Source organism: Aythya fuligula, chromosome Z (assembly GCF_009819795.1).
Source record: "Aythya fuligula isolate bAytFul2 chromosome Z, bAytFul2.pri, whole genome shotgun sequence".
NCBI classification, from domain to species: Eukaryota; Metazoa; Chordata; class Aves; order Anseriformes; family Anatidae; genus Aythya; species Aythya fuligula.
The window spans coordinates 49,521,166-49,532,868 of record NC_045593.1 but is presented as its reverse complement, the minus strand read 5'-3'; the positions used below and the strand labels follow the sequence as shown (position 1 = coordinate 49,532,868).

The 11,703-nt window shown below is 42.9% G+C and overlaps 1 non-coding gene across 1 annotated transcript; it reads left to right on the top strand.

Annotated features, from left to right (window-relative positions):
• Nucleotides 1-6,572: 6,572 nt before the first annotated feature.
• TRNAG-GCC lies at nt 6,573-6,643 on the top strand. Its single transcript has one exon. It is a non-coding gene; the product is annotated as a tRNA-Gly (tRNA).
• Nucleotides 6,644-11,703: the final 5,060 nt, after the last annotated feature.

The following is an 11,703-nucleotide window of genomic DNA, read 5'->3' as shown; positions in this document are numbered from 1 at the left end:
CCAATATACATTAAAAGAAAATCTATTCCCCCCCCCATTTTACAATGGAATAAATTATTTCCTATGTTTCAGTCATTCCTCCCATATACATTTGTTTGGTTAGTTTTATTTCTAGTGCCATGTGTGTCTCAGAAGCTGTTTGCTCTATTCACGTTCTTTTTTCATGTGAGCAGCCCTGTGCATTCTAAGTCACTATATAACAAAAGCCTGCTGGCTTCTTTCATACCCTTTCAAAAGTACAATTTTCTATGCTGTCTCTCCCCTCTTCCTGTAGAATTAAAAGCTATACAAGTGTAGAAATGTGAAGTTTAAATAGACCACCTTCATATGTTTTACATTACAGTCTAACACAGGGGCTTTTCTGCTTAATCAGTCTATGCCTTCTCATCTGACTTAACTGCTATAAATATTGAGTACTTCAGAACCAACCACACACAGAAATAATATTATCTTCCATTGTCTTTATTTTTCCTATTATCCATAACTTACAGACAGTAAAAGTGCTGTTCAGACTTTCCCCAGTTATCCTTGATGTTCCCAGAGGGCTTCAACTGAGTTGGAAATGAGCTGTTCTGTTCCTCTGCTTCCTATTTTTCTTAGTTGGGTTGATTCCTGGCACCGCATGCTGGCCTGTGCTTGCTGAGAACCTGACAAAGGACAGTTATGCTCAGGGTCTGACTTTAGTTGGTCCAGCGTTGCATAATGTTAGCTGTTGCACAAGGCAACAACTGGCATATGCTGAGGCCTTTTAGATGAACTCTTCTCCACAAAAATGGTACTGGTGCCTCAGAGATATCATCAAGTCTATGCAATAGCTCAGAGCATCTGAGTCTAATTTAACTGTGCTATTTAATTTAATTACAGATTTGTTGTAAGAAGTTGACTGCTGCTGCTGTTATGGTAGCTTGGGAAAGAAAGATGTCAAGGAACGTTCATTTGAAAGGCTCTCATGAGAGGCAGGTAAACACTTGTGTAGCACTGCAGCTGATGTTACACAAGTCAGGTAAACCTCCATCAAAAGCATAGGCTCAGCAGTTTCTGAACAATAAAATAGGATAGAAAACCTACTTTTGTACCTATATATTGGTGATGTTACAGCTGTTATGGGAAAACAGCAGTGACTGATCTAATAATCCATCCTTGACTGGTTGCTCAAAGTCAAGAAAGCAGACTGATCCCAGATCAGAGGTTTTGACTCCAGTATGTCAAAATTTGGTTACATAAATAGAACTCAAACAAGGATGCATGTTCCTAGAATCTCTGAAGTGAAATGGACGTGGTGCCACCAAAGTAGCTGACCAGGTACAAAAAATCTGTTTCCATAAAAGGCAAAACAACATACTTTCCTTCTGTCCCTTTCTTCTACCTGTGAAATATAGGGAGATAAGACTTCTTCATTCAGGAGAACTATTTAATATACTCCCAGGCTGATGCAATTTCCTGTCTTCCCTGGTGGATCAGACTGAGCTTGCAGTTTAAACATAAGACTAAATAGACATATTAAATACTTAGACATAAATAACTATTTATGTCTAAATAGTCAAGATACTAAATATATATATATATATATATATTTCCTAATTATGGTTGATCTCCAATCCTGTCATGTCTAATTTGTGAATGAAAGGCACAGAATGTCAAAGCAGTGAAAGGGAAAAATACGCTTAGATAACTTCTTTCTATTTGTAGAATTTGAGGACCATAACTGTATAGATGAGACAGGATAATTACCTATTTAAAAATCCACTTTAGTAACAACAAAGAAGTTATGTAAGAAGGACAAGAAAAATGTAGACTGCTTTTTATTTTTGTATGGTGAACAGCTGTTCAAATTGTTCTGATTCCAGTAAAAGGGGACAAGAAGAGGTAGAAAGTGTCTTTAAGTGAGCAGAAATATTCCATTTTTCAATTTTTTTGTTTGTTTGTTTTGTTTATGGGACTGGTACATAGACTAAGAGAAAGTGAAACCAAAGGACAATGGGTATAAAATGGGTAGCAGTGTTGCAAATCAAAACCAGCTGAACCAGACATAGTGCAAGCTTGCAATTATATGAAGCAAAAAAATCTATTTTAAAATAATTTTACTTGTTTTTTTTAATAGAAGAGAACTTCAGTGGCCCATGTGGGACTTTGGGACCCAGGTGATGTTTTCATTCCAGCTGACTGGCTTTACATATCTCTCCGGGGAGAAAAGGATTTATGCAGTCTTTAAAATGTTTTAAATGTAGAATTCTTTGTAATCATATCTTCCTTGGTGTATTTTAGTCCCAAGTCTTTATCTATGCTGCCCATTAATTTTGTGTGCATATCTGCTAAGCAGTTGTATTCATGCCTATGTTCAAGTTCATGTCACTCTCAGGTTCTTACTCAGTAAGTACAATGGTCTGTGAATGCTACAGAATAAGCTATTTGCTCAGGCACAGACATTTGAAAATTCATCAGTACGCTGAATTTACTTTTCACAAGTGTGAGCTTCAGAATGTAGTTGAGAGAAGGGAAAAATGTGGCAGACTGTCTTCCTCAAAGTGTTATAGACCAAAGGAAAAACAGTTGGGATCGCATACTTAAAGCCAGCAGCATTCATCTGCTCTGTGCCATCGAACACAGCAACACCAAATGAATTTTACTTGTATACATGTTCCCATTACTGTTTGTGTGTTATCTTTGAAGTTCTTCCCATGGTAGCTCTTGCTCCCTTATGTGTGTATGCCATATGTGCCCCTGAGTATGGGGAGAGAGGAATGAAGGAGAGGAATTTCACTTTACCACATGATGGATCCCTAGTGCAGGACTGCAGAATAATTAGTTTGGCTCTCTTGACTAAGTTTGTTGTCCATTTTGGGGTTGCTTTGTGACTGCAAAGGCACAGGAATTGCAAGAAAAATCATGCTTGTGGCCTAAGCAATAAGAGCTGCCTGCTTTTAGTTTTTGCCAGATTTTACCTCTTTCTTGAGTATACCCATCTATTTTTTTTTCAAAGCCAAGGCAGTCTTTTATGCACTTTTGACAAGCTTGTAATGAGATGTCTCCCATCTGGAGAACTCTTAAGTGCACTTGGGAACACAGCATACAAATTCTGATCCCTCTTTGATGTGGCCCTGAACCCGATGTGCCAATGTTGAAAACAGCCTCTTCTCTAGCTAAGGCTAGTTTTAGAAAAGAAAACAAAACCAATAAAAAAAAACCCTGCCTCTCCCAGCAAACACTGCCTTCCCCCACACCCCACCCCCACCCACCAAAAAGAGACTTTTTTTTGTAGTTGGTACCCTTTGGTTGCTGATTTATAAACTCCTGTTTCAATTCAGTTTTGGACATTTTGATGTCCATATACTGACCTTAAAAACAAAACAAAACAAAACAAAAACATATATACATATATTCATATATTTATATATATATAGTTTTGTGGTAACTTGGAAACCTTTAATTTATTTTCAAATTGAACTTTACTTTATCCTGTGGTGTTTACATCCACTGACAGTTTTCATATCTTCTTGACTGGAGTAATGCATTTTCAGTGTTGCTTTGCAATGTACTACAGTACTTCTGCAGTACTTAATATCCTACTGCTGAGGTTTGGGGTAATGGACTTCTAGTTCTGTATGAACTCAACAAGCAACCTAGGTGATTAAGGACATTTAAACAACTTTTTCCTTTGAAATCTGCCAAATTTCTGATTGTTGGTTTTCCAGCTTGACAGCCAGAACAAGAAGGATATTGTTTTGAGATTTATCTAAGTTAAATTGTTACAATTTTAATTATTTGTGTTATTTACAGGACCGGACTTCTAGTGCCAGGATGATGGCTATTAACTACTAAAATAAATAGAAGTATTTCAGTACAGCTTACATCAAATGCTAATGACAATTGCATGAAAAAAGAACCTCTGTTTTATTTTGGGGGCATGAAAGGCCAAATGCCACATTCACTCTTTAGTGTAATCATAATGACTTTGAGGATTAGTTTAGCTCTAAATTAAATTGGTTGATTCAGGCATTTAAGCTATTGCTTAATTTGTATAAAAGAAATTAAATCCTGTTCCTTGTTCATTTTCTAAGCTTTAATAAGTCTTTCTCTAATTGTTTTACCTGTAGGAATAACTAATAGAGAAGAGAGATGAAAATTCCTGCTCCTTTCAGTTTCTATGACTCAGGGGGTTGAGAAGGCATCAGCCTAAAGACACCATATGTTGCTCAGACCTTCAAGAGGGTATGATTTTACTAGTCAGGAAAATTAGCTCTATTTTTGTGAGTGTTGTCTGCATCCTACCCTGTGAAATAAATGAAAAGCTGAATTAATGCTTCTTGTAGTTCTAGGAATGAGAAATGCCCTTGATGATCTCCATTTATCGAGAGTGATGATTACTTGAATGCTTGTCAGATCTTCTTATTCTGTGGGGGGCCAGCTTCTGTATCAATACTGTTTGATACACTTGTGTGTGTTGAGGTGCAAACAACAGCAAGAAGGGAAATAAATTCTGTGCCTGTTTAAAAAAAATAGGAAGAGGTGAAATATATTGTTCAAAATATGTATTGAAGCTTACTATTTGTACACATATATGTATCTCAATATAACATATCTAAATCATCATAAATAGTGATCTAAAAGCATGATTAAAAAATTATGCTATTTTGTTCCTGTAAGAGGAAAAAGTTTTCTTTTAAGTGTTTAACTTATTTTTTGATTTAATTTTAATAGTTGCTGATTTCATTAAAAATATAAGAAATTTGCAGGTATGAATTTGAGAATAGTGGATATAGCACTGTTCTCTGAGTGACTTCTCCAAAATTCTTTTTTATTAAGTGATTCTCTAACATTTATCAGCATGACCACTCTCATGGACTTTCTGTACCTTGCTCAATGTCTTAACCATTTAGCTGGACTTCTGATGACTTTTAACAGGATGCGCTTCTCCATTGTTGTAAAAACAATGGTAGAAGAAAAGCTAAAAGCAGATCCTGCAAACATGGAACATATAAGTAATGGTTGTAATAATGTTTTCTGTGCTCCTTATATCATAGGAATAAAAAGATCAGGTGTGGAATTCGTTTTTTGAATAAAGATAGTGCACTGGTTAAAACTTATTTAAGCTTGTAAAATGATTGTAGGAACACTATGTCCTTGAAGCTCAAACAACGTGAGAACTTATATTTTCTTTAAAGTGTTTTTGTTATGTTTATTATGAAAGCAGACACACATGGCAAATGGAATTCATCTAAACTCTATCAGGGATTTCCAGACAAGCTCAGGCCAAACTCCAGCTCTCCCTGTTGCTTTCAGCTACACCTATCAGGCACGTACCATATGGCCATGCAAAAAAATACGTGTACAGCTTTTTCTTTGTCAAATAGTGACAAAACAGTTTGGGACCATATGCTACAGAACACAAGTGAGCACTCTAATGGCTTACATGAGTAGGGTGAATCAACTCAGATGAAATGTGCAGTTGTCCATCCTTCTCTTCCCACTGTACATGTCTTTCTACAACACACAAGAATTCATACTGTGGTTTCTTCACTCTAGTGACTTCATCTCATTTTTGCCAAGTGATTCTCCCTGCAAATGTGAAATATGAAATGATAGCTTTTGTGGTCAGTGACAAAGTCATTTGTAGCTGCGAAGAAGGCAAGTTCTCAGTATCTAACTTGTTCTGGTAATTTGGCCTTCATAACATAACAATCAGTCACAAATGAAGTTTCTATCTAATGCTAATTTGTTCCCAAGTGCAAAAAAAATTATTTGTGTCAATATCCTAATTATTCTGTGAGTTTATTTATTTATTTTTATGAGAGCCGGAATAAAGAATAAGGCAAAGGAGAAAGAATACATTCAACTGTAGGTCTTGTTACTATTGTTTGCCCTCATCCATGTAACCTACCAAAAGGAATGTAGTATCATATAACTAGGAAGTAAGAAACACCCTGGCTACTTACCATCAGTGGCAAATGCAGCTTTACTTTGGAGAGCAGCAGAAGAGTGTATAGTCTTTTTGTTATCATCAGCTTGTGCACACTGCATATGCTTCACATATCATTTTACGTGGCTGTGCAGGCTTGCTCATTTCCCATGAGATCAGGTCTCTTCATCTCTGTAGATGATATTATGAAGAGTAAGGAAAAAGTCATCCAGATGACTACAGATCTATTAATCTGGCCTCAGGAATTTGCAAAACTTTGGAACAGTTTGGAGGAAAAGATAAGTTAATATCATGGAAATATATAGAACACAATGTATTTACTGAAGAGATATCATGTCAGTTGAACTAATAGCTTCCTTTAAAGCGGTTCTTGAAACAAAAAGTTTATACTACATCTCATTCATCTAGACTTGAGTTAAACATCTTATAAACCTCCAACAAGGAAGTTATAGACTAAGATGAAGGTGATTCATACGCTGTAAATTGGATGAGGAGCTGGCAGAAGAGAGGGAAAGGAGAAATTTTGAATTTGAAAACATTAGGTGGAAGAATGCTTTTCATAATTTATCTCTCATATTAAGTAGAGGATGTTGTTGTGTGCTTTTTTGTTCATTTGTTTGTTTTGTTTTTGACACATTAAATCATATTTGAGCTTGCATTGGTGGTTCAGTGGTAGAATTCTCGCCTGCCACGCGGGAGGCCCGGGTTCGATTCCCGGCCAATGCAACATCCTTGTTAGTTGGTTTGCAGATGATCATGGAGGTCTCTCCAACTTTAATGATTCTATGATTATCTACATACAGCCAAGTGTGTTTTGCTGATACAGAGCCATTCTTGATAAAAGATGGAGCAGTATAACTTTTCCAACAAAAAGTTCCTATGATCTTACAAAAAGAACTCATCCTGATAAGTTGAAATACAATGAGAAAAAAAAGGAAGGGTGAAGGGGGAGTGCCAGGCCAGACTGTCACTTGATTTAGTTCACTGCTGTTAAGGAACATACTGGAACTTATAAAGACAGAGGATGTAGATTTCCTAACACATCATAGCATACCTGTTCAGTGGAAAGGTGCCGTAATCATCAGAATGTATTAGCCTTTTTAACACTGATAGGAAAGTGCAAGTGCTTTGGAAGAGAAAGCATGTCTAATGACAGAGCTTTAGAAAAATTCTATCAGATTTCAAAAAGTGCAGACAAAAAAGAGAAGAGGAGGACAGAGGTGATCAAGGAGTGCAGAGTTGTTTGTTCCAGAGGAAATTTGACAATTTAAGCTTTAGTGCAGCAAAATAAAGGTCGAGGAGTATTTCTTTTTCTACTTCAATAGAAATGGGAAGTGGGAAGATACTTAAACGAAAAAGATAACAGCAGCACAAGAGGCAAGGAATATAAACTGATCATGAATAAATTTAGACTGGAGATTGGAAATAGCTCACTGAGCATTGAAAAGGCAAGGTCTGGAGCAGCCTTCTAATCAAAAGGGTGGAAATCATTTTTAAGAAAGAAAGTCCTCAGTATTCTTAAGTTTGGTTTCATTTGTTTATGAAAGGGATTACAAAAAGTGTTGTTGTGATGGCAAGGGACTGGATTCAGCCAGTCCTACATTCCTACCAAAGAGGGATCAGGACCTTCCTTTGTCACCCGTAGGTGCCAGAAGAATTTTCAAGATGGAACTGGAGAGCTGAGAGGGAAGAAACGAGATGCAAAAGCAAGAAGAAAAGAGTATTTTGTAGCATTTTCTTGTGTTTGCAATAAAGAAATTCAATGTAAAATCGCTACCACTGAACCACGTACATTTAAAGCTTGATGGGGGGGGGGGGGGAAGTTGTTAAGAGATTTGTATATATTTATGCATATATTAAGAGCGTATATTCAGCATTACTCGACATCACATCCTTAGTATCAAAGTCTAAAGCAAAGGCAAGACTGTGGAGAAGACATCTGACTAAATTTACTGTTGAGTTATAACTTTAAAAGTACGTCAAATTAAGACGCGCCTTTTTGGCGCTCGTGATGCAGTTAACAGATGCCTGCTCCCGGGTCTGCGTTACCTTAGCGCGCTGGTTTATTTGAACTGCAGAAAACATAAACTAAAAAGGATTTAGGAAAGCATATTCAAATCGCGCTTACGGCGTCCTTATTTCCGGCAATAAATCACTTTCTGAAATGTTTTGAAGCCTTACTGGGGGCAGAGCGCTCTCCTCGCTGCTCGGGACGGAAAGTAAAAATTAACTACGGCCGTCCGGGGGGATTGGGAGCGGCGGCAGCCGCCCGTCGGAGGGGCTGCGGGGCTTTCCCCCTGCCCGGGGGGCTGGGGGCGGCGGGAGCCGGAGGGGGCAGCCCCCGGCAGAGGGTGCCGGAGCGCAGGGACCGTCCGCCCCTCGGCGCCTCTCCCTCCCCTCCCCAGTGTCGGATTTGTCCCCGGTGACGTTGGGATGATGGAGAGGCGGAGGAGGAGGTGGAGGAGGAGGAGGAGGTGGAGGAGGAGGGGAGAGGAGCGCGGCTCCCTCCGCCCCCAGTCGGGGACAGTCCGCTAGCGGCAGCGCAGAGCCGGGGCGGCGGTGCCGGGGACACCCGCTGCGCACCTCCCCGCTCCGCTCCGCACCGCACCGCTCCGCACCGCACCGCTCCGCACCTCTCCGCGCAGGGCAGCGCAGCGCAGCGCGGCGGCACCGCTCCGCCCGCAGGGAGCCGGGCTCGCTCCGGGCAGCATGGTCCCCGCGGCGGGACCGGCCGGGCGGCGGGGGGCGGCGGGCCGCATCCTCACCCTGCTGGCGGCCGCAGCCATCCTCCGCCTCCGAGCCGCAGGTAAGGAGGGGATGCGCCGGGGGAGAGAGGGAGACCCGCCGGAGTGGGGGACAACGCCGCCGCCACCACTTTTCGGGAAGAGTCTGCGGGGAAAAGGGGAGGGGGACTTCCAGGGGAGTTTGCCTGTGCGTTTGGGACTGGAGGAGCCGCCAGCATCCCCATTTGGTGTTGATTAGTTTGTTTTGGTGTCTCTTTTGCTTTCTTTCCTTCTTTTTTTTTTTTTTTTTTTTTTTTTTCCTTTTTTCTTTTTTCCTCTCCTCTCTCTCCTATTTTTTCTTTTCTCTCCTCTTTTTTTTTTTTTTTTTTTCTTTTCTTTTTTTTTTTTTTTCTTTTCTGTTTTTTGGTTCTTTGCAAAATGGAAACCTGATGTCGCCTCCTTACGAGGCGGGCGGCAGTGGCCCCTCTTGAAGAGGGCTCGCCAAAAATTCACCTTTCCCCGGTGCATCCCTGCGCCTCTGCCCCACTCCGGCAGCGGTGGGCGCTCCGTGCGCCCCTCCGGCCGCCGCCGCCGCGCACCGGAGCTGGGTGGTGGCGGTCGGTGGGAGGGGGGAAGAGGGAGAAAACAAAGGAAAAGTTCGGGGTTTTGTTGTTGCCGAGGGTGGATAGCAGCGAGTGGAGCCTCCTCCTTCAGTCTGCCCGCCCTCCAGCCCTCCCCTCGGAGCGGTTATAATAATGTGTTATTATTTGGGACGTTGAGTGTTGCCAGAACCTCAGCGGGAACCAGGGGGAGGGGGGACTGGGGGCTTAAAGTCGAATGGGCGAGGGACAGCCGCCGCGCTTGCAGCCGACGGAGGCTCAGCAGAGACTCCTTCTGTGTATTTCCGAGCTCGGAAGGGTCCCATGTCCCTTGGGTACCTGGCCGACCCTCGGGGACGGAGGTCTGCCTTTGGGCTCGGGAAACGCTAGGACTCGGTTCAGCGAGCACCGCGATTGTTTTTGGGGCTGAATAAGCTGCCCTTATTAACATCTGACCTTGTGCCGCGGCAGCGGCAGAGCGGCTGCTGAACAGTTGCCAGTTTGTCCGGCACCTCCGAGGAGGGCGCCGTGATTTATAGGGACCTTAGGGAGCGTGTGGGGTTAGAGAGCCGCGATGGTGTAAGAGTTCCTGTAAAAGAAGCCGCATGACTTTTTTTTTTTTATTATTTTATTTATATTTTAATCATTTTTCCCCCTTCTTCCACGCACTCCTAAAATGTGTGGCGCTTTCGGAGCAGAAAGGGGGGTGGTTTACCCTTTTCGTTTTACCCGGGATGTGAAACGCGCTGGGAGGGGGTAGGAGCTGCCGGATTCAGCTCTTTGATCTTTCCTAAAACCATTCCCTCCAGAATTGCCCTCTCCCCTTTCGCGGCAGATAAAACTTGCTCAGAAACTCCTTCTCGGGGCGCTTCGCCTAAGGACTGAGGGAGAGGTGAGAGGAGGCACCGTTTCCGTGCCGGGCTGGAAACCCTTCTCCTTCTGTCCCGGCCGGGCGGGCGGGCGAGCAGCGCCTTCCTCCCCCGCCTTTCCCGGCCATGGCTTAATTGCACCGAGGTGCAGGAGGAGACCGATGATGTCTTTAAGGAAAAACAGTGATGCTGCAGATTAGAGGGGACTTGTTAATCAACTGCACGTTTGAAAGGGCTTTTCTTCCCTTTGTTGCTCTCGCTAATCCATTTACCTCTCCCCGGGAGGTGACAGATGCCTATATTTCCTGTTATTCAGCGCCGGGGTCCTAGGTCTTGCCATTTGTTGCCTTACCGTGAAGGGAGAGGGTCAGCAGAAAGCTGGAGGTCTGGGGGTTTTCCGGGGGGAGGGTGTCACCGCTCGCGGATTTGGGGTCAGTTCCCGTCGCGTTTATTTTTCCTAGCGCCTTTATTGCTCCTTTGAAGGGGGAGACCGCTAACAAATTGCGCGGGCTGCCCCCCCATCCTCTCCCCAGCGGGGACTCGGGGGGGGGGGAGGAAGTGTCTCCTGAGGCAGAGCCCTTCTCTCTCCCCCCACTGCTTGCCCTTTCCCCACAGAAAAGCCCCAAAACGCCGTGCCCTGAGGACGGCAGCGCTTTCTGCTTCTGCCTGTGCCTGTCACCCGTGGGCACACCACGTCGGGGAAACGTCCTGGGGGCAGTGCGCGACCGCAAACCGGCGCCGAGGGGGACGCATACACAAAATTTATATTTGTCTCTGTGCTGCACCAAAAGTGGGCTTGTGCTGGTGGTCCAGACAGCTGCGGGAAGCGTGGGCAGGCGGTGCGGTTGGGGGCTCCCCTGCCTGCACCCGACATGCTGCGGAGCGGCTGGGAGCCCCCCCACACATCCTTGGGGGCTGCTGTCGTTAATCTGTGCTCCTCTCTCTAATTAGACTCGCTTAACGGCAAAGAGAGTGTGTGTTCGCCCATGCTTAATTTCGGTGTTTATTTTTGAAAAAAGTTATTTCAGTCTTTTCTGGTCTCTCTTCGGAATACGACCGAGTTACCAAGGGACAGGGACTGGCATGTTGGTTTCCTGGAAGTGTAGGTGCACAATATGCTCCGCTTCCAGGACACACGCTGCAGTTTACTTAACTTGTTTCACCCCTTTACCGTTAAATAGGAATTTATTCGACCTGAAGTTAATACTCACGTGAGTCACAAAGTATGCAGAACATTGTGTTTAAAAAATAAATAATTTCTGTCAACAGAGCGTCTGGGAATGAAAACATAATGGTAACTCTGTGCTATGATTTTGCAAGCCCTGTGGTGTGTAAACTTCTACCCAACATTACAAAGAAAAAAAACAACTCATTTCTTAGAGTACAGTGTTAGTAGAGAAATGAATAAAGTACAGATTACTTTCGAGGGCTTTTAAATGCCTCACTACAAAAAGCTGTAAAATGCTTGAATCTTTAAAGTTGCATGGGATTTAGCTATAGCCCCCTCCTGACTTTAATAAATGAGATTCAGCTCTGGAAAGTGTACTTAGGTCACCTGGTAAAAGTCCGTGCAGCTTTGAATACAAGGAATCTTC